The sequence below is a fragment of the Chinchilla lanigera genome, unplaced genomic scaffold, assembly GCF_000276665.1.
Source record: "Chinchilla lanigera isolate Chin_1 unplaced genomic scaffold, ChiLan1.0 scaffold00006, whole genome shotgun sequence".
Classification (NCBI taxonomy): domain Eukaryota; kingdom Metazoa; phylum Chordata; class Mammalia; order Rodentia; family Chinchillidae; genus Chinchilla; species Chinchilla lanigera.
In genome coordinates this window covers 18,483,516-18,506,736 of record NW_004955407.1, presented here as the reverse complement: position 1 = coordinate 18,506,736, position 23,221 = coordinate 18,483,516, and the positions used below count along the sequence as shown (strand labels likewise).

Sequence of the window (23,221 nt, the reverse complement as noted above, 5' to 3'; positions counted from 1 at the left end):
TATTTATATTGGAAGGGAAAATGTAATTGAGTATAATGACTATGTTATTGTCTTCAGTAGTCAGTGGTGGTGTCATAATGCTGACAGAGAATAAGAAGATACAGATTTTTAGGAAAGACTAAAGATAATGTATTGTGGGATATGTTGAATTTTATATGTTATCTGGGTTGAAATGTAGTGAATTCAATGGAAGAGAATGTTTCAAAGAGGAAGGAACAGATAATGTATCAAAAAATAAAAAGTCAGGTAATGGGTGAATGCCCACTGGCTTTGGCACACAGCAGGCAGACCATCATTGACCCTGGAAGAACAATTGGGGCAGAATCCAGATTATTGTGGATTAAGGAAAGAGTGGAAAATAAGGAAATTGAGACAGTGACTATAGAGCAATCTTCAAGATCAGCTACAAATGGGAAAAAAGAATTAGGATAGTTGCTGGATCAGGTCAGAATACTAAAAGGAGACATAAGTATTTAAATTCTGATACTACAGTGGTGGAAAAGAATGGATGCTTTAGAGACTCGAAGTACTGAAGTTTTCATAATAAAGGTGCAAGGATGCCAAGTTTTTTTAGGCTGCATCTTCTTGCCATAGCCTTTTGGTGGGCATCACTGAGATCCATAGTCTGGCTATGTTGTGGAAATTGATCTTATCTATATCAAAGGAGAAGTGACTGGCTAGAATATTGTTTTTCATTTTGAACTATTTGTAGAGCAGTTTTGGGTTTACAGAAAGGTTGAACAGATAGCACAGGGAGTTCTCAAATGTTTTCTGCCTGCTTCCCTCCCTGATCTTTCCCTTACTGTTAACAGCTTACACAAATATAGTCCATTGTGTTCAGTTAGTGAAGTAATGTTGATATATTATTATTAACTAAAATCCATGATTTACTCCTATTGCTTTAGTTCTTACCCTGTGAACTTTTTCTTGTTAAGGTTCATGTTTCCTTAGTCTCCTCTTGGTTTTTATGCCTTCTCCCACTCTCTGCATTTATGATGGCCTTGGGAATTTTGGGAGAGTACTGATTAGTCATGTGGTAGGATGTCCTTCTGCAGGAATTTCCAGAATTTCTCATTTCATTAGGGTTATAGATTTTGGGTTGGAAGATCACAGAGATAAAGTGTCAGAGTTGCCGTATCACCACCTCAACTCCAGGGCATGTAGAATCCCCTCGATTTATACTATTGATGTTGATTTTGATTGTTTGGATGCAATAGGGTTTGTCAGTTTTCTGTGCTGCTCTTCTTTGTCCCTCTTTTTCACACTGTATTCTTTGGGAGAAAGTTACTTCGTGCAGCCTAGACTTGAATACTGGTGAGTCATCCTTCCCCTCATTTAGGGTGGAATATCTACATAGTTCATTTGGAATTCTGCATAGGAAATGTGTCTTCTCTCCAACTTATTACTTTATTTATATTAGTATGCATTCACAGATATTTGTTTTAGCCCTTGGGTTACAATCCCATACTATTCCATTTGTTGCTATAATTGTTTCAGTTTTTGCCACTGAGAGCATTGCATTTGTCTCCCGTGTCTCTTTGACACACCCCAATTATTACAGAGGTGTTTTTTAGTGGGATGGGAAGTTAACACGGCTTCACATATTCAGTCCCTGTCTTGAGCTCCAGCAATCATTGATTTCTTTTACTGTCTCTATAGTTTTGCCTTTTCCAGAATGTGATATAATGAAAAATCATAGAATTTGTGCCATTTCCTAATTCACTTATTCACTTGCAACAGGTATTTTAGCATATGCTTAAATATGCTTAATTACAGTACACACTTTAAATATAGTATGTCTTTTCTGAGGCTTGATAGACCTTAGCTTTTGATCACTGAACAATATTCCATTGTTTGGTACACTACAGTTTGTTTATCCATTTGCTTAGTGAATAATTTAATGTGTTACTTTACTTGCGGTAATTATAAGCAAATTATAGTTGAGTACAGGTACTTTCATATACATGTTTGCAATGGAACTGAGTAACTATATGGATGTGTTATTACTGGATCATATTTTTAGTAAAGCTGTTTAGTTTTTAAGCAAGAACTAAACTGTCTTCCAAAGTGGATGCATTTAATCCAGAAGTGGAGTGCTTCCATTACCATATTACGTTGCCAGGGTTGGTCACCCTCAGCTTTTATCCTCAGTAGTGATTCTATAGGTGTACAGTGTACTTCATTGTTCGTTTGATTTGCAATTTGCTAATAAATACGATGCTAAGTACCTTTTCACATGCTTACTTGCCATCTGTGTATATTCTTTGATGACATACAATATCAAATGAAAGACATTTGATTTTTTTGTACTTCTGTAGTTCTGGAGGTTGGACCCAGCTCTGTACACATGCCAGTCCACCACTGAGCTATACTCTGTACCCTGACTAGGTTCTATTATCTTTTTGCTTTATTATTTTTGAGATATAAAATTTCTCTATTTTGGATAAGTGTTCTTTATCAGATATATGGTACAAATGATTTCTCATATATGTGGCTTGTCTTCTCATTTTATTGACTAAGTGTTTGTCTTAGTTACTTTTCTTGTTGCTGAGACAAAATACCTAATGACCAAAGTTAAAGGGGGAAAGGTTTATTTAACTTTGTAGAGGTTTGTACAGTTTGTAGAGGTTTCAGTCCATCGTCAACTGGCTCCAAGGTAGGGTGACACAGGACAGAGGGGAAACAGTTCATGATGCTGGAAAATAGCAGAAGCAAGGAGGGACGGAGCATGAGGAAGGGAGGGGGAGAGAGAGAGAGACAAAGAGAGAGAAGGAGAGAGAGAAAGAGAGGGAAAGGGGGGGAGGAAGAGAGAGAGAGAGAGAGAGAGAGAGAGAGAGAGAGAGAGGAACAAGCCTCTTTCTGTCCCTTATATTGTACCCAGTCTACAGGTATTAGGGTGGTGTAAATTCAATCAGTGAACTGATCCAGCAATCACCCACCCTTAATCACAGCACCCGTAATCCCAGCATTGCACTACTAATCAGTCACACACACTAGATTCAGCCACCTTCCCCCCCCCCCCCCCCTGTGAACACATCAGGCTTTAGGGGGACATCTAGACACAAACCATAACAGCGTTTTAAGGAACAAGCTCTTTTCTTTCCATACTAGTGATTGAATCTGGAACCTTGTGTGGGCTAGTCAAGTTCTGTGCCAATGAGCTGCACCCGTGGTATTTTCAATTTGAAAAAGTCAAACTTACTATTTTTCTCTAATTATCATGTTTTTTACGTTGTATCTAAAATTTCATCACGAAACCAAGGTCATCTAGATTTTCTCTTGTGTTCCAGAAATTTTACAGTTTTCTGTTTTACATTTCAGGTATGATCCCTTTTGATTTACTTTGCATGAAAATGTAAATTTTATATGTAGCATCATCATCATTATTATTTTTTGCACAGGGAAGTTCAATCTTGCAGCATCATTTTTTGAAAATATCATTTTTCCACGTAGCTGCCTTTGCTCCTTTGTCAAAGATCAGTTGGCTATGTTTGTGTGGATCTAATTGGTTATGTTTCTATGGATCTATTTACTGCCACTACTATTTTATTCTGATCACTGCCCTGCTTTATATTAAGTCTCGAAGTCAGGTAGTATCATTTTTCTAATTTGATTTTCTTCCTCAACACAGTGCTGGCTATGTAATTATGGATCTTTCACTTTTTGTAGAAGTCGTGGAAGTATTTTATCGATGTTCACAAAATAATTCTCTGAGATTTTGATTGAATCACCTTGAATTTATAGATCAAGTTGAGAAGAATTAACATATTGACAACATTAAATTTTACTTTACATGAATGTGGAATATCTCTCTATTTAGCGGTCTCATGATTTTTTCATCAGTTTTTTTATCATATAGATTTATTACATGTTTTCTTAGATCTATACCTTATAATTTTAATATTTTTGATGCTACTTTATATGATATTTTTATTTCAAATTGCTGTTGTTCATTGATTGCATATGGGAAAGTAAAATACTGTATATTTTTATGTCCTGCATCATTGTAATTGAAAAATTTTTTTCCAGTTCATTGGGATTTTTTAAATATAGACAATCATACCATCGCTAAATATGAACAATTTTATTTCTCATTCATGGTCTGTATACATTTCATTCTTATTTCTTACTGTGTTATGTGGAACATCTAGCACGATATTAAGTAGGAGTTGTTCCCAGTGGGAAAGAATCTAGTTTCTCCTCACTGAGTACGATGTTAGCTACAGGTTCTTCGTAGACCTTCATAATTAAGTAGTGGAAGTTCTTCTCTATTACTCTTCTGCAAGTTTGTACCATGTGTCAATATTTTATTCTATGATGTGTCAATATTTTTACTCTGAGTCAACCAATAAAATCACAGAAATTTTCTGCTTTAGTTTCTTTGTATGATCAATCACATTAACCAATTACTACACTTTGAACCAATGTTATATTCCTTCAATAACGTTCATGTTGTTATGGTCTATAATTATTTTTATATATTGATATATTTTCTAATTTATTGAAGACTATTACATGTATATTTATGCAAAGTATTGGTCTGTAGTTTTTCTTTCTTATAGCATTTTCATCTGCTTTTGTATTAATTTTTAATGGAGATATTTCTGTGATTGTTAAAATGTAGTAATTTCTACTCTATAAAAACAATCAAATTCAATTTAATTTAGTTAAATTCCACTCAATGTCATAATTAAATGGTGCATAAAATATTTTCCTGTGTACTGAGGTAGCTTCTGAAGTAGACAAAACAATTTCCAGATTTTCTGAAATTGACAATCAGACTGAATACATTCCCTTAAAAGAGTACAATCTAGTTCAAAGTAGGTGTTGAAGAAGAAGGAAATTCTTTAAAAACCATTTTACAAAGCCATGGTAGGCAAATGGATTCATATATGTAACCAAGAATATTTGCTTTTAAGGACCACATTTTGTTTCTTTGTATTCCCAGGATCTAGCAAAGCTACTAGTATATAGTAAGCACTAAAGAATTTCTTTTCAAATAGAATAAATTTTGGGCATGTTACTGAGTGAAGGTTTGGAATTGTCATTCTGAATTTGAGCAACTTCAGCTGTCAAAAAAATTAAGTGATGTCCTTGACTTTATTGGTGATTTTCATTACGTTTTCTTCTCACAACATTTTAACTTGATTGACATTTCTATCAGTAAATATTTGTAGAATTATGTTCCGCTCTATTTTTGATTAATCAGTTGGGAGAGATACACACAATTTCATTTTAGTCTAAAAATAACCGAACCTTAACTCACAAAGAGGAGTTCATTCATGGTTTGATGATGTCCTTTAGCTCATTCATTGTCCATGTCCTCCTTTCCTGTCCCAGTGAGGAGACATGCAGAAAGCAGAATTCAGTCATTATGTTCATGACCTTCAGCCAAAAAGAGAGCTCCTTCACTGATTATGCACAAATTTTCTTCTCTGCATTATGTCTCCACTTCTCTCTTAGCTCCTGCACTATAGAATGGAGTGCACTAGCATATCTACCTATTATTATGCGCGAGGTTAATGTGACAAATCATAATATTACTGATATGTTATTGAATAAAATCTATCATGAAAGTTGAATTTAGCTGTTTCTTTTAACTTTTTAAAAAGTATACCTTCTAGAAAAATTCATGTTACTTAAAGGGCTCATGTTATTTTTGACAGCATTGTAGATTATTGAAAGATATTGATTATTGATTATGTGGAATTGCTGCTTATTTATTATTGAAAATAAGCTAATTACAGGTCATACACTACTTGTAATACATTTTCTCATTTTATAGATGGGCAGAGAACAGCATAAGTGCTTTGTTACCCAAACATTAATTTTTCCAATCACTTCCCAGTGGTAGGGAGAAGAGGTAGCAAATTGGTTGAGTTCATTACTCACGAAAGACTATGATTCTGATGAGTCAAAAGACACATCTAGGAAATACACAGGAATTGTTATTGACCCTCTAGTTAGGCACTTTTACCTCCATTAATGTGGGTATTATTTCCATTAAGGTTTTATCCTAAGTGTTCACCTGCTTTGAATGCCTGGGCCATAGTCCAGTTATGTAGTTCCCCTACTCTGTCTTCAGTAGAGGAGGCAGCTTCTGTTTTATTCTGTGAACATTCTCATTATCCATACTATTAACCTTTGAGCCATTATGCCTGCGGGTTTCACATTCTGTAAACCATCACACAGTTTTCCCAAATTATTTTTTACTCAAAAGTTTCTCTGGTATAATTTACGCTTCATTTATATTTTCACATAAATAAAACACTAATTCATTCATCATTTTGATTGCCATCATCTGGACCATTTAGTATATTCAAATTATTCTAGATTAGAGAAATCACAGTACTTTTTTCTGAAAGTAAGTGTGGACAACCTCCTATTTATGATCAGTTTGTGGTCCCAAGGGTAGGCATCACATTCCAGTTGGAGTTTCCATCGCAAAACCAGGTTACAAATCACATCATCCACGAAGTAGAGATATGTGTCCCCAGTGCTACAAAAGTTAAATCCTAAAAGGTTTCGTTTTATGACAAAACAGTCATGCCTTTTCAGTATGTGATGATAGCAGCAAATTTTTTTTTATTGTGATAGAATAGCAAATGTTTCCTCCTTAAACTATCTTTTGGCAAGAGAAATGGAGAATCTTCCTACCTGACTGACTATGGGCAACAAAAGCCAGGCCAAGGATTTGAACAGTTGAGCAGGAATTTGAGATAATGATCTCACTTGTTTGTTGCTAGAACCTAAAAACACAAAAACCTGTCTATCTGTCATCTATCTATCTATCTATCTATCTATCTATCATCTTCCATGTATCTGATTATTTATTTGCTATTTGTAGAGATCAAGCAATATTTTTCCTATATGCCATTATGCTTCTTACTTAGAAATTTTAGAGGTGTATGTGAATTATGATCATAATCTTAGTACAAAAACAGTTTAGAGAATTTAAATGCATGTCTCAATAGGAAACTAGTTCCAGGCTATACTGCTTCTCACTTTATAGAAGCTGCACTGAGGATACTAGCTCTAAGATAAAAATAACTCTTTTTATGAAAAAGCAGGATCATTGGATCTGATGAAGCGAGGGCCATGTATATGACCAGGACTGGGAGGGAAAAGGGAAAGCTGTGGCACCCCTAAGATAGATTCAAATGTTCCCTTCTTATCCCTCCTTCTTTTAACTAGGGGATCAGCAGAGAAATGGGATAAGATGGATCAATAAGAGGAAGTGCTGGGTAACGAAGTCAAGGAATAAAAGCGAGTTGGAGTAATTTTCAAAGTATTTTATCTAGTTTGGAGGTACATTTACATTATATCAGATATATATATTTTTAAAAAGCTTTTCATATGTTTTTTTTTCACCCTTCATCTCCTTTAAAAATGTATTTTAATTGTGCCATGGCAATTTTACAGTGAACTGGGACTGTAGAACTCAGCTTTAAATTAATGGAAGTAGTATTCATTGCATGACTGTTACAGAACAGGTGCCATTTAAGAATCTGAAAGCAGGATGACATGGTTAAACTAGAGTTTGTGGTCTTCATAAGCTTGTAACCCCTTCTAAAGCACGTTTCTTGGAGCACTTTCTGAAAATGAAAAAAATATTGTGACTCAAGTTCACTAATAATATATGAGAATAAACAGGTTTGATTTTACAAAATTTCATTAACTCTTTAACATGATACATGTATTATAACTCTCTAAAAGGAAGATGTAATATTCATCATTCAACATATTATTAGCTGGAGAATTCCTTTTAAATAGTATTTCCAAGAACTAGGACTTTTTGGAATACTTTAGTGAGAAACATTAAAATGTGTTTCATTTTAGTATCATTTTCCTACATGTTTTAAGACTAGGCTTATTCTAAAAAATAAATCTAAGAGTTCAAGGGAAAACCATTTTACTTTTGGTATTTTTCCTGCTGAAATTTTATCTGAATTACCCATTGAAATTAACTAACGAACTGATTTTTAAAAAAGGGAATACTGTAAAAAACATATCATGTCCACCATTCTAGGCCAACTGCCTTATTTTTATACTTATTAAACTCATGTCCAGACATTCCTTGAAGTGATTTATTAAAGATCTTATAACAACTTAGGGATCAGAAATTTAGTACAGTGTTCTTTCATTTTCCCACAAGTATAGTGAATATGTCTTGTAAAGCACGGATATAACAAATAATATAAAATATAAGTCCCATTTCATGACAGTAGAACTTAGATTTCCCAACTTGATACATAGAAATATTATTACCTTATGCATATGATTCTCTCACATGTCAGAAGATTTCACCAAAATTTTATTTCTATGCAAATTACTTCATTATATTAATAAACATAATATTTTACATTCTGTTATGTTTTTTTTTCCTTTTTTAGTTAAACTGATTGTGTTAATATATGGTAAAATCCTTTTGCTACTTATTTCCATTGTTCTCTATTTCTGTATTTCTAAGAGTTCTATTTTCTTACTATTGATTTATAATTATCTTCTCTTGGCCAATATGATGAAAGAGTATGGTAAAGTGCTCTGGAGTAGATCTCAACTCTGCTTGAACTTCAACTCCACTATTTCCTAGGTGTATGACCTTGGGCAGATTGAAACCCTCTGTGAGTCTAAATTTCTTCAACTGACATACAGAAATATAGTTTAACATCTGCCTGTTTCATGGGTTAACAAGAAGTTAACAGACTTCTATTCAGACCTAAAGTAAAGTCTTTAAAAAAGTTTTGGTCCTGACAGTTGCTTTCTGTCTGTCTCTCTCTCTTTGTCTTTGTCTCTCTGTCTCTGTCTCTGTCTCTGTCTCTGTCTCTCTCTCTCTTTCTCTCTCCTCTTTGGGTTACAGCAAACGAAACCTCAAGTATCTTTACAGCATGCCTTTTCTATTTGATGGTAAATCACAGTTTCATCAACTACCAATCTAATGTATGACTTAAAAGAATTAGTGTCTTTCTGTTTGTTTGTTTTAAAGCCAATCATTTAATGAAATTTGTTATTGCTTTTACTTGTCCTTCTTCTAGCTGCAACTCTTTTGCTTTTTTGCTGAGTCCGTGTTAGGTTTCTACTGTCAGCTTTCATTTCTAAAGGCAGCATTCATCAGATCGCGCTCATCTTCTTAATTCTACTCCAGGAATGAAATGAATCTTTTTATCCACTATACTAGAAGGGTTCAGGCAAATCGTTAATCACTTCTTGCTCCTAATAGAGAATTAAGATCTTTTTTTTCTTCAGTATTGGGAATTGAGTCCAGGGACTCATACATGTTAGGCAAGCACTCTACCACTGCCAGGATTGGCATTCTTGAGAACCTCTGCACAGTGTACCTTCAATGTCAAGAGTATAGTTTAGATATTCTCACCCTGCAGCAGTATGAGGCCACTTTAGCATAGGGCGCTTTATCTGGTCTGCAGTATGCCATCAGGAAACTTTCTTTCTCTTTCTTTTAAAGAGTTAGTCTAAGGAAAAAAGGATAGCAGAGGATGTTACAGACTCCATGTAAATAAAACTGTTTGTCACTGTCTGCTCTAGTTTGGATCCTAAATGTACCCCAAAGGTGCTCATCTAAAGGCTTGGTCCCTAGCTTGTGGCACTACTGGGAGTGATGGAATATTGAAGAGCTGGAGCTTAGCAGAAGGAAGTTAGGTCACTGCAGGCATTACCCTTAAAGACCATTGTTGGGCTCTAATCTCTTCCTTTTTTTCTCTCATTTTCCCAGCCCCTTTTTATTTTTCTTTGTTTCCCAGCAGCCATGAGACGAGCAGTTCCCTTACCCATATGCTTCTGCTATTATGTGTTGTTTTGCCAACCATAAAACCAAAACCAAGGCAACCAGGTGATGACAGACCGAAACCTCTAAATAATGTGAATTAAAATAGATAAAACCTTCTTTTCTGCTGATTATCTCTGGTAGTTTGATACAGTATTAGAAAACTGCTTAACATGTCTTAGTCCATTTTCTGGTCCTATAACAGAATACCTGAGACAGGCTAATACCTAAATAAAAGAAATTTATTTCTTGAAATTCTTGATTCTGGTATCTGGTGAGAGCATTTATGTGCAGTATCACATGGTGAAAGGCAGAAGGACAAGTAAACATGCAAAACAGAGAGAAAAGTTGGGGCAATCTTTATCCTTTTCTGGAACTCACTCCCATATGAATAAAGGCATTAATTTATTCATGATAGTAGAGCCTGGTGAACCAGTCATCTCTTAAAGGCCCTCACCTCTTAACACTGTATCATGGCAATTAAATTTCAGCATGAGATTTGAAGGAGACTTTTAAATATTAGCAGTTACTAAGTTCATGAAGTAACTGGTATTCTAATTTAATTCATGTTTTCATATTTTTATTCAGGGCTCTAAATTAGGTTTGGCTTCCCCATTTTGGGGAAGCTTAGTCTTACACCTTCCCTGTATTAGCACTTTTAATTTTTTTAAAAGTTTTGGTAGCTTTTTCTGTGTCAGTTTGTCATTTGCCTACAACTTTTATTCTCCTCTTCATATGTTCTCCCCAAATGTCACTTTCACTAAAATATCAATTCTGTGGTTTTATAATTCACAATCTTTTTTTATCTTTTTGAGACAGGCTCTAGCTAGGCAGCTCAGGCTGGCCTTGAGCTCAGGCTGGTCTCAAACTCACAATGATCCTCCTGCCTCAGCCTCCAGAGTGCTGGGATTACAAGCATGTACCACCACGCCCAGCTATAATTCATAATCTTTTTGTGTGCACATGTTCTCCACAAACTTCTGCTCTCTAGCCCCTTTTTTGTTCCCTCCTTCCAGTTCTGGAGTTTGAGCCTCGAGCCTTCATGTTGAGCTTTGAGGCAGGATTCTACTAACTTGTCCAAGTGAGACTTGGACTTGTGATCCTCCTGCTTCAGCCTCCCTTGTGCTGGGATTATGGGTATGCATAAGGATAACCCACTTTACTTTTATTATATTTTTCTGAGGCTTATAAGTCAACAACAATTGAATAAAGACAACCTATGTGAACATCAAGAGATTATTTTACTAATGTCCCCTCACAGATTTTCCCACAGTGAATCCCAAAATGCTGTGTCAAGCATGTAGGCTGGGAGAACTTCAATAAAGGCACATCTTTAATTAAGAAAAAAGGCTAAATAGGCTTGGCTATTCAAACAGGTACGTATAAGTGAAATAGCTTTTATTTAAAAATCTGTCAGGGTTCTACTTCCAGGGAGAGTTAGATAAAAAATATTTTGCTCATTTGTGAAGGCATTCTGCCTTTAAAAATTTGAGATAAGATGATTTTATTAGTTATAAAAATTAAAATATGAGGCAAAATATACACGTTTATATTCATGAAAATCTATATATTGTTTGCTGTATCATTAGAATTTGGAGTAATTTCATCACTCTTGTTAAGAGTTTGTTGAGCACCAAATACCAACATTTAAATTCCATTTTTATTACATTAACACATGTAAATGATATAGTTAAAATGGAGCAAATCAGTGAAGTGAATAGAAGAACAGTATATTGTTAAAGCCTTCTGACAGTTTGTTTTATTTTATACATTTTACTTTTACTTAAAATATAGCAATTATACATCTCTGATGGGTACATTGTCAGTAAGACTCTGACTTCTAAACATTTCTGTAATGCACTTTCGATAGGAACTGATCTTGCATTAGGAACATTCACAGATGTGAAACAATCTGGAAGTAGCTCCTGTGTCTGCTGGACACTGTCACAGCTGTGCTGCTGTATGCTTACTCTACAGTGTGATGGTGTAGAGTGTTACAGTGCTCAATCAGAGCTCAGGATGTCCAGAAGCAAGATGAAAAACAGTGACGATGTGGAAGAGACTGCTAGGAAGCCCAAAGCAATATCATGAAAACAAAAATGAAAACATTTCAGAGATTAGACCAAGGTGAAAAGATGGTGGACGTCTCTCATTCTTGTAACACGAATTGTTCAACCACCGGCACAACCCAAAAGAATGAGGATGAGATCATGGAACATGTGAATTTATTTCATGCTTTACATTGTAAACTTGTGTCAAAGGTGTATAAGACTCAGTTTGTCAGACTTATGAATGAATCCAACTTACAGAAGTTCTTCTGGAATGGAGCTTACTCCTAAGTCAGGGACCTAACTGTATTTCAATATATGGTATAAATGTACAGTGAAAAGCCCAGGGTAATCTGCATGTCTATCACCTTAGACTCCTAGGGCATTTTAAGTCCTAAATATTTGTGCTTACCTAGTAGAAGAGGTCACTAGCATTATTATATATGTGTTTATCTTTTGAGTTGTTGCTACAGTCAACATGATAGCATTCATTTTCCAGTATGAGGAGAGGAGAAAAATTTCTTAGTAAATGTTAATTTTGTCATATTCATTGAGATTCACTGAAATGTGAGAAGTGAAAAAAGTATAATGAAAGTAAAATAATTACAGTGAAATAAAATAAGTGAAAATATTAAGGATCAATTTATTTGGCCTCTGGTTTCTCAGAAGGAAGTTCATGCTTTAAATTAGTACTTTACATTAGTAAGGAAAGACTATCAATTTATATATTTCTTAGAACTTAAAATGTAGGCTAGAACTACTACAAGAGTCTTTAAATAGGAACCAGGATACCAGGATCATAAATGGGGCTCTTTGAACTATCTTGGACTCTACCAAGTCCAGAGAGTACCCTAGTACCTATTGGCAAAAAGAGCAATAAAAGATTCTTTGGGGTCCACAAATGTTCTGGAATTTCCCTTCTTGCCTATGTTTAGTTTTTTTAATCTACCACTTATTGTTTTGTAGTATCTGTGTCTATCATTAGAATTTTGTCCTAGAGAGAAGAGCACTAGATCTCTATAAAGAAAAAACTTAAGCTATCTTATTTCAAACTAAGGCTCTTTTTCTTTTATAATTTTTCTTTCAAAGCAAAATTAAAATATTTCCACAAAACATGAAACTGATCCTTGTAATACAGATATTGAATGACAGCACTACAACTAAACGTAATTAACCTTTCCTCTAATGCTTATAATGTATATGTAAGGTAGTAATTCACACTCCTTTATAAGACTTTTTGGGAATTTCTTTCTACATGAGAAAAACTCAATGTTAACTGAAAATTAAAACATTTCACAGTGTCTACCCTTGTTTTTATCACCTAAAACTATGTTATGTAGCTCATAGAGTATTTCCAACTTCATGGAGTAATGAGTTTCATAAACTTACTACACATTCTGAAAAGTTTTTTCTTTTTATTAACTATATTTTCCTATCTAAGTCCAGAATCTTATCTAAGTCCAGAATTTTAAGGTCTAGCTTTTACTCTGTTCACATATTTAAAGTATTTTTTTAAAAATCTAAGCCACATTTTCTGAAAGTATTTACACTTTTAGATACAGATATCTAAACTATTTTGTCCTTAAATAAAAGGAAGATTGGTATTGTTCATTGTGGGTGCAGTTTTAGGAAGTTGAAAGCTTTCCTTTCTTTCTTGAGGAATAGATTTTAGAGCTGGCAAAGACAACAACTTAAATTTTAGCACATAGGCAAAATCATACATTTTAAAATAAATCCTTTCTCATATAAGTACAGGCTTCTAGGAACGGTCTATGTGCCTACATCTAATTAGTAACTTTTGGTAAATAGATTATCTATTTTTTGTTTTTAAATTGCATCTCCTCTATTATTCTTTATGTTGTCTCATTGAATTTCATAAGATCTTTTTCACTTTGTAATATTTTATATGAAAAGAACTTAATGTTAAATGAAAATTTAGACATTTCACAGTGTTTTATTTCTTATCACCTGAACATTACATTCTCTAGGATCTTATTATTTCTGATGTCTGGAAAAATTAATTTTTTATGATTAATTCTTACCTTTAAAGGCTATTTATGAGACAGAAACTACTATAATTTTATATTTATATGAAACTTCTTCCTAATGATGCTGTCCAAGTAAAACCTGTAATCCTTTTGAAGCTTTTTTCTTTCATTTTTTTAAAGTGGGTTTCAGAACATGAAAGTTTTCAGTTAACATGAAAAATCCGAGTCTACATGTGAATGCTTGATAGTGATTATCTATACTCTAATAACAACCATAAAATATGATTTCATCTAAATCTGTCACTTTAGATCATAATTAGTATAATTCTATACTGTTTTAGTTGCATTACATCATTCTGTTTTAAAGCAAACAAAAGACTTCACCAGTTAAAAAAATGTATAAATGTTGAGTCAGTAGAGCCTAAGGCAAATTTCCTATGCCTTAACATCAAGAAAATCTTGCACAGACAAATGTTGGAGAAACTTCTGAAATAAAGCTAAAATAATAAGGGGAAATGTTAGCTTGTTTCATGCAACTGAAATAAATGTGGAAAACTCTCATTATAAATACTGTAGGAAAAAAGAGACATCTTCATAACTTCATGTATTTCACTGTGTGTCTTTAGCATGCTAGACACGCTTGGAGCGCTGTATGTGTAGCTTCAAAGAAGAGGTTAGAAACTGCAGGAATTTGACGTTTTGGATTACTTTGCAATGCTTTTCATTTTCAAAAAAGAAGCAGACAATGTGTTTCCAGGGAATTCTTGACTCCTTTAGATGGTATTTGATATGGATCCTCAAGTATGTCATCACTACCCCTGGGTAAAGAAGTATCTCTTTTAAAGCAAAGGTCAAACTTCTACCTCCAGATAATTATATATTTTTCTTTGAATATTGATTTAGGGAATGGCTGTGTTTTTTTGGAGTTTACCACACTCAGAAGGCATTTTTCCTTAGGCAACTTTGGTTGGATCCATGCTGGGCTTTTGAGGGTTTAGCTGTAGCTTAGAAAAGAAGGTTGAAAAATAATCTTTTTCATACCAAATAAAAGTGCAAAGGAATATTTTTTAAGGAACAGAATGTAATTAGCCTAAGTGGATTGGGCCAACTCAGCAGCATTAATAGGTTAAATTTGCGCTGTATCTTAGAGTATTCCAAAGATGGGCCCATTCTTGACTGTTTTGCATAAAGGGTGAAACCATCTACAAAAGTCTAAAATGGATAAGTGGGAGACACGAAAAGAGAAAACCAATTCAATTCTCTTACAAATTAAAGATAACAACTAAAGCTGGCCATTTCCTCTGCAACCCAAAACCCATGTTTCTAAGTAGACAGTGGACAGTGGGAACAGGACAGATAATTTTCGTAGCTGGTGCTCTTACCCAAGAGTAACTATTGTTCCGCTTGGGGAATGGAAGCCAGCCCTCTTTAAGAGTTAAGGAGAAGCTAATTTAAGGCACATCTAAAGGCGACTGAAATGAGAATGAGTGAAAAAATGTCTCATTACTGCATAGTGTGCCAGCTGACCAAATGTAAAACCAAGCAATCCCCCACCCTCCAAATCCCTCACACTCAAAAGAATGAGAAGAAAAAGAAACATGTCATTGTGCTTGCTCTGTACTGTTTTGGCTTGCTTCACATGTGTTTCCAAGTGGTAGTTTGAAATTTTATGATTCTCCAAAGCAGCAGTGTGTTTTCCTAGGTGTCATTTTTTACCTGTTTCTGTCAAGTCCTTTAATAAGAAGTCAAGGAGAACTGTCATTTGAGAAAAGATAAAAGGATATGAATGATCGGTGACCACAGGGTAAAAGGTAGGATCAGTGTAGTATGTTTACCTAAAGAGAGGAGAGATTTCTTTGGTTAGTAGAAATAAGTCTGAGAATAGTGCCTTTTAAGATGTGACATCTGGAAATTACTAGGACTAACTACTTGATGGAAAAAAAAAGGAGATCCAGATTTAAAAAAAAAAATTCTTCCCAAGAGTTTTACTTTTTAACCAGACGAAATTTAACGCTGCCTGCTATTTCATTTTTAAGTGCAAAGACAATACAAGTTTCAGAGATAAAGCTGTATTGACTTGCTTTTGGAAATCAAAGGCAGTTTTGATTTTAGTATCAAACTCTTTCAGATTTTGGCTCATCATGACAACAAATTAGTCAGGGTATTTGTTGTAGTCTTTAACTGAAGCACTTATATGTGAACATGAAAGGGATTTCCGCAGCACTTTTTGCTAGGGCATTTCACAGTGCAGTGTGGACTAGTACGGGGCAGGAGGCTGCATGTTCAAACAACTTGATTTGAATTCCCAGCTGAAAAGCATTGGAAAAAATCACATACGTTTCTGGAAAATGGTATGTTACTTGACTTCTTATGTTGAAGATTTATGGAAAAGATTAAATTCTCTAACAAATGTAAAAGTATTAAAATGGTGTAAAACAGGATAATACTTTTTGGGCTTTGTGCCCTTTTCTTACTGCATTTCCCCTGTACTGTGAGTTGTTCTTCAAATATTTATTTCTATCTCATCTTTCTGAAATGTATTTCAATATTACTGTGTTTATTAAAGATTAATTGAGTACATGGTTATTTATATGATTGGTTTTTCTTCTTTACTTCTTTCTGTTATTAATTTCTGATGTTAATTTTGGAGATTTTTGATCCAGCAAGTCTGACGAGCAGCTTCCTGAGACCCGCCTTTGCCCCACTTTGTCAAAATGTACAATTCTCCTGGGTAGGAATGGAGTCAAGGAAGCCCAGTATGATTGTATCAGGATTATAACCACTTAACATTGCCTCTATTTAATTACCCAGTAATAGTTTTGAGATGTGAGATCTTTACAAGGTGCTTGGATCATGAGGGGACTGCTGTCATGAAGGGAGTAGGGCCTTTGGAGCAGGAATAGGAGTAGATTAGTTATCCAGCAAGTGGATCACTCTAAGCCAAGCAAACTTCTATTTCTTACACTATATCCACCAGTTTGTGATACTCTGTTATAGCAGCAGAACATGGACTAAGACAATTACCTATAGGAAAATGAATATTTATGAGTAAGGATGAAGATATTGGGGAGGGAGACACCAGAGGAAAGAACATAATGTGAGCGGTGGCAGCCCCATTTAAAAGCAGGCAATGCTGTGTGACTATGGAATCAGAGTATTTAGAATTACCTAGTAATATCAAGGAAGACATAAGCCATGATTCTTGTAAATGACAACATTTACGTCTTATTTCAGCCAAAGCAGTTGTTTCTTAAAAGCAGTGTTTCTCAAACTTTAATGTGGGTGTAAATTGCCTGGAGACCTTTTCAAAATTCTCAATTTGACACCAGCTCTGGGCGAGTGAAAGGATTCAGTGTTTCTAATGAGCTCTCAGTCAATGCCAAGCCTGCTACTCTTCAAACAATAATCAAAGCAAACAGTCTGAATGACACTACACAGATGATCACTGACCTACAATGATTAAGCATATCATTTTTTGACTGTACAATAATGCAAAAGTGATGCATATTTGGTACAAGTCACACCTTGCTTTTGACGTTTCTGCAGGCTGGTAGTTTGCAGTATATCACATTTTCTAGTGTTGATGGGCAGTAGCAACGAGCCAAGGCTCTCATCAGCCACACGATGGTGACATTCTCCAGCAGGCTGTGTTTCTAAGCTATGATATTGGTAGAATAGGTGTGCTAGGTACACTTTTTACTTATGGTATTTCCAGTTTGTGATGAGTTTATTGGGATGTATCCCCATCAGGAAAAACTTTGATGTTCCTTAACTAATAACCATGTTGCAGAAGTCATGTTTTTTCCTAGAAATCTCAATATTGTCTCCATGCCTACTTATGATCTATTCCTTCTTTCTCCTTCCTCCATTTCTATGCACCTACTAGTTTCCTTTGCATCTTTTTTAGATGCTTTTGCATTCTCCAGAATTTTATATGACTAGAATCATACAAGAGAAGCTCTTGTCATGTAGCTTCTTTCACTTGTTTAATTCAGTCTAATTATTTTGAGATATAAGCACTTGCCTTTACTTTGGAAGCTCAGTTGTTTGTCTTATTACTGAGTACATGTGTCACTCTTTTTACCCATGACTCATCTTAAAGAGACAGACCTTTATGTATCTATCCATTCAGCTACTGATAAATGTTTATTATTTCTAGTTTTGGGTTGCAACATCCACATTTATAAGCATTTTTGAACACGGTTTTATATGGATAAATTACATTTTTCAGGTAAGTACTTAGGTGTGGAATGCCTAACATACATGTACGCTTAACTTTTAAAGAGGTGAACAAATTACCAAATTTTCAAAAGTGATTGGATGATTCTACGTTCTCAGTAGCAACGGCTGATACCCAGTTGCTGCACCCTTCTCCTTCAATTAGTATGAAGTCTTTAATTTTGGGTTTTCCAGTGGGTAAGTAGTGGTACTTCATTACGATTTTAATTTGTATTTTCCTAATGACTTATGATGTTGAGTGCCTTTGTATATGTCTATTAGCTATTCATGCATCTTTGTGAAGTGTCCAAATTTTTGTACATTTATGAAAACTTACATATTACTGAGCTACCATAACTTCTTCATATACTGTATTCTAGGTCAGGGATTGGTAGTTTTTCTGTAAAGGGCTGAATGGTGAGTATTTTGAGCTTTCTGAGTCATGTGATTTTGGTAGCAGCTACTCAACAATGGCCTTATAGGGGCTGGGGATTTAGCTCAGCTGCAAAAGCGCCTGCCTGGCAAGCGCAAGGTCATGAGCTCGGTTCCTGGTACTGGAGAAAAACCAAAAAAAACAAAAAAACAAAAAAACAATGGCCTTATAGTATGAAAACAATCATATATGAGATATAAATATATGAGAACATCTTTATTTACAAAAAGGAATGGCATGCCATGATTGACTCATAGGCTTAGTTTATTTATTTTTTTATTTTTTATTTTTTTTGTCTTTTTGAGACAAGATCTTGCTATGCAGTTAAGGTTGGCCTTGAGCTCACTTTGTAGCCTGGGTTGGCCTCTAACTCGCAGTGATCCTCCTGCCTCAGCCTACAGGGTGCTGGGATTATAGGAGAGCACCACAAAGCTTGGCTCACAGGCTTAGTTTACAGATTTCTATTTTACGTGAAAATTATTTGTCGGAGACAGAGTATGTTTTGTGAACATTTTCCCTGTCTGTACTTGTCTTTTCACTTAATATTTTATAAAAAATGTACATTTTGATGAAATCCAATATTTATTGATATTTTTATTATGTCATGACTATTGTACTCAATTTGGGCATTTTTTTTTTAATCCAAGGTTTACTCCTCATTTTTTTCCCTCTCTTGGTAAGGGTTAGTATTCTCTACTCCACTGTTATTCATTTGCTCCAGCACTGTTTGTTGAAAGATTATCCTTTTCTTTTTTTTTTTTTTTGGTTTTTCTCTGGTACCAGGAACCGAACTCTTGACCTTGCGCTTGCCAGGCAGGTGCTTTGCTGCTGAGCTAAATCCCCAGCCCCAAGATTATCCTTTTCTTATGAATTGTCTTAGCATCTTTGTCAAGATCAAGTGGCTATATATCCATGATACTCCACCCCAAAACCTCTCTCAATTCCACTGATTTGTGTAACTAGCCTTTATGATTTTAAAAGGAACTTGATTACTAAGAATCAATAATAAGCTTTCAAATCAGGAAATGTAAGATTTCAATTTTATTTTCCTTTTCATTTATTTTTTGGTATTTTAGGACAGCTGTATTTCCATAGTGAAAACTCACTGGGAGTTTTATTAGGATTCGTCAAATCTGTTGCAAGTATTTTCACTCTATAGCAGACGTATAAAATCCAGCACACACTGTGTTCTTATAAGGCTTTCAAACTAGAAATGATTTTTAGGTGTGTGAGGTGTTACAACAAACAAGATAGTAACACACGTACAACTGAGATTGTACATAACCTGCAGAGTTGAGCATACTCATTATTTGGTCCTTTACAAAAAACTTACCAACCCTTGATCACCAGGTCAATGTGGGAAAATTTTATATTCTAGCAATTTTATATCTTCTAATTATGAAGTGCATTATATATCTTCATTTGTTTAAGCTTCCTTTAACATTATAGATAGTATTTTGTACATTTTTGTGTACAAATACTCCACAACTCTTGTCAAATTTTACATTTAATAATTTAATATTTTTGATGCTTTCCTAAATGGCATTTTTATGTTTGATTTTCTGTGCTTTTTAATGTTTTGTTAAAATATTGAAGTATTTTTTAAAACTGAGTTGATTTTGCTAAAATTCACTCATTAATTCTGCAAATTTGTTTAAATGTATTTAGGATTTTCTACCTTAATTCATTTTTGCCCTGGCCCGTAGGTGGTATTACACATTTTGTCATTATACTTTTTACTTATTTTTTTCCCTGTAGTGAGCTGACTGTCATCTACCGTACGGTGTTGCAAAAGGGGGCCAAGAGTGGACACCTTTGCTTATAATCCCCATCTCCAATCATGAGAAAAGTACTCAGATTTTAGCATTCGCTGATTTTTTGCAGACATTACCAGGATGAGGGCGTTCCTTTCTGTACTGGTTTTCTACGGCAGCTGTTAAAAATTATCGCAAACATGGTGATTTAACCCCACGTAAGATTATTTTCTTACAGTTCTGGAGGCCAGAAGTTAGTTACCCTGGACCCAAACCAAGATATTAGCAGAATCAAGCTCCCGCCAGAGGCTCTAGGAGGAATCACCCTCCCTCTGCTTTTTGCCCTTTTGTCGGGGGAGGGTTGTTTCCTCCATAATAAAATACTTGCTGCGTGGTCATCAGCCTTCTCATTCTCATTACAAACTCGCTCTGCTTCTATTTTCTTTCTTTTTTTTTTTTTTTTAAAAAAAAAAACCATTGGTGATTGCTCCGGGACTCATATACTCCAAGATAATGTTATCATTTCAAGATGATTGACTTAATCATATCAGCAAAGTCTCTTGTATGTAAAGTAACGTTCATAGGTTCCATGAGGCAATTATTCAACCTACCATACCTTGTGTTGCTAGTCTGTGAGTTTTTTAAATTATAAACTTATGTTGCATTTGGTATAATTAATGCCTTTTACTTTTATTGATGATGTCATATGAATTTTGAGAATTTGAGTTGGTTTTGTAACAGCTTACATCATTTAATCTTAAAATGTGAAATACAAAATTTTCATCCTGAAAATAAATTCTACTTAGCCATGATGTATTATCATTATTAAAATAGTTAAATCTATTTTATAAAACTAGGTTAACAATTTTGGATTTATGTTCATGAAGATTATTGTATATTGTTCTCTTTTTTTTTTTTTTTTTTGGTTTTTCTCCGGTACCAGGAACCGAACTCACGACATTGCACTTGCCAGGCAGGCGCTTTGCCGCTGAGCTAAATCCCCAGCCCTGTAGTTCTCTATTTTTATACTCACTTTAATTTTGGTAAAGGGTAACACTAACCTCAGAATGAACTGAAATATGACTGGTCATTATTTTTCCTTTAATCGTTGGTAAATTCATCATGGAAGTCTTGTATATGCCTACTGTTTATTTCTTGAGAATTTTGTTAAATATAATTTTGGTGGGTAAGGTAGGTATAAGGTTATTCAGGTTATCCACTTTTCTTGAATGAACTTTAACACTTCATTTTTTAAGTTTTTGGATATAAATTGTTGAAATTATTGCCATGGAATTGTCTATAATGTTCCTTTATTCTTTACTATTACAGGAACTGTCTCTGTCTTCTGTAATGAGTTGCTTTTATTTCTGATACTGGTAATATATATTTTCTTTGGCTAGAGGTTTATTAATTTTATTGATCTTGAAGAGTCTGCTTTTTAAAAAGTGACCATTCTCTCCATATATTCATATAAATGTACCTTTTCTCTTTGTTTTTTATTTTCTTTCTTATGCTTCCTCTAAATATAATTTACTCCTTTTTGATAGTTTATTGTGGAAGATATGGTTTTAGATCATTCTGCTTTTCTTATGTACATATTTAAAGTTATAACTATCCCTCTAAAACTTGCATTTGTTATATTTCACAAATTTTGTGATAATGTATTTTCATTCTTACGTAACTCATATATTTTCTAATCTCCATGATTTTTTCTTTGAACTGTCTATTATTTACAAGTCTGTTGGTTTTGTATAAAATAGTTATGAACTTTTCGTATTTTTTCTGTTATTGATTTTAATTATACATAGTTATTGTTATACAACATACTTTGCATGTACTAAAATATTTTACATTTATTAAATGTGTTTTATGCTTCGTAACATGCTCTATTTTGATAAATCTTTTAAGCATGTTCTCAAAAAGGTATATTATGAATATCAGAAATTTCTGTGGTTTCATTTATATTCCTGGACAAGTGAAGCATATTTATAATAATTGCTTTAACTTTCTTGTCCACTTGTTCTGTAATTTATTTCTGTACCTATTTATATAGATTGATATTTCCCTCTCTTGTTTCGTGGCTGATGTCTTTGTATGAGAGTGACTGAAATGTACAGTGAGTGTTTAAATTTAAAAATTTTATCACAGTAAAAGACACATTGGCGTTAATCCTCTTCAAAATGTTTCCTCTTGCTTCAAACATACTTATCTCATTTTTTTTTTTGTCTCTGTCTGAAGCAGTCATAGAAGGGCCCTTTGGTGTGTCTTTATGAGGCATGACCAGAAATATGGTGAATGCTCCTGCCAAGGGTCATCCACTGGAAAGACAGGCTCATAAAAACATATGGTACTTTATTATCCATCTTACTCATCAGATCTGGTACTGTATGACTTCGGCTCATCCGCAAAGCCAAGATGAGCATGAAAAGTAAACATTGTCAATTCAGGACACGAAGGCAGCCAGGACAGTACAACTAAAGACACGAGAAAGGACTTTCAGAACTGCTGCAGAAAGTGGCAACATATTTTTTATTGCTTACCATATTTTAAATATTTATTTATTTATTTATTTTGCTCTTTTTGAGACAGGGTCTCACTATCTACCATATTTTTTTAATCAGACCTCATGTCACATTGTGAATTCAATATTTTTAAGTATTTGCTTCCTCTTAAACATTTTTTGAACTTTATTCTAGAAACCAGCAAGTTCATGGGAAAAAGGCGATCTTTTCAGGTGTTTTCCGAGCATTGGCCACGCCTCTGAGGACACTGCACACCCTGCCGCCCGCGTCAGGGAGTTTATGTCCGCCTGCACTGATCATGCTCATGGTCATGCAAATACTCAAGCAGAACAGAGCCCTGCATAGACCTTTGGGATTCTCTTTGGATATCTGCCTCTGCATTCTTCCTTCTTTCTTGTGAATTTTGGATGCTTTGGTCTTCCTAAAATCTGTGCCTATCATCTCAATTTGGGAAAACTCAGGGTTTCTCTTTGGGTT

General features: G+C 34.4%; 1 long non-coding RNA gene across 1 annotated transcript in view; it reads left to right on the top strand.

Annotated features, from left to right (window-relative positions):
- Positions 1–22,981, top strand: part of LOC102012158 — a 218,619-nt gene extending 195,638 nt beyond the window's left edge. Inside the window, exon 6 of the long non-coding RNA XR_001231625.1 lies at positions 22,919–22,981. This is a non-coding gene — a long non-coding RNA (uncharacterized LOC102012158). The remainder of the gene's footprint in view (positions 1–22,918) is intronic.
- The last annotated feature ends 240 nt before the right edge of the window (positions 22,982–23,221 follow it).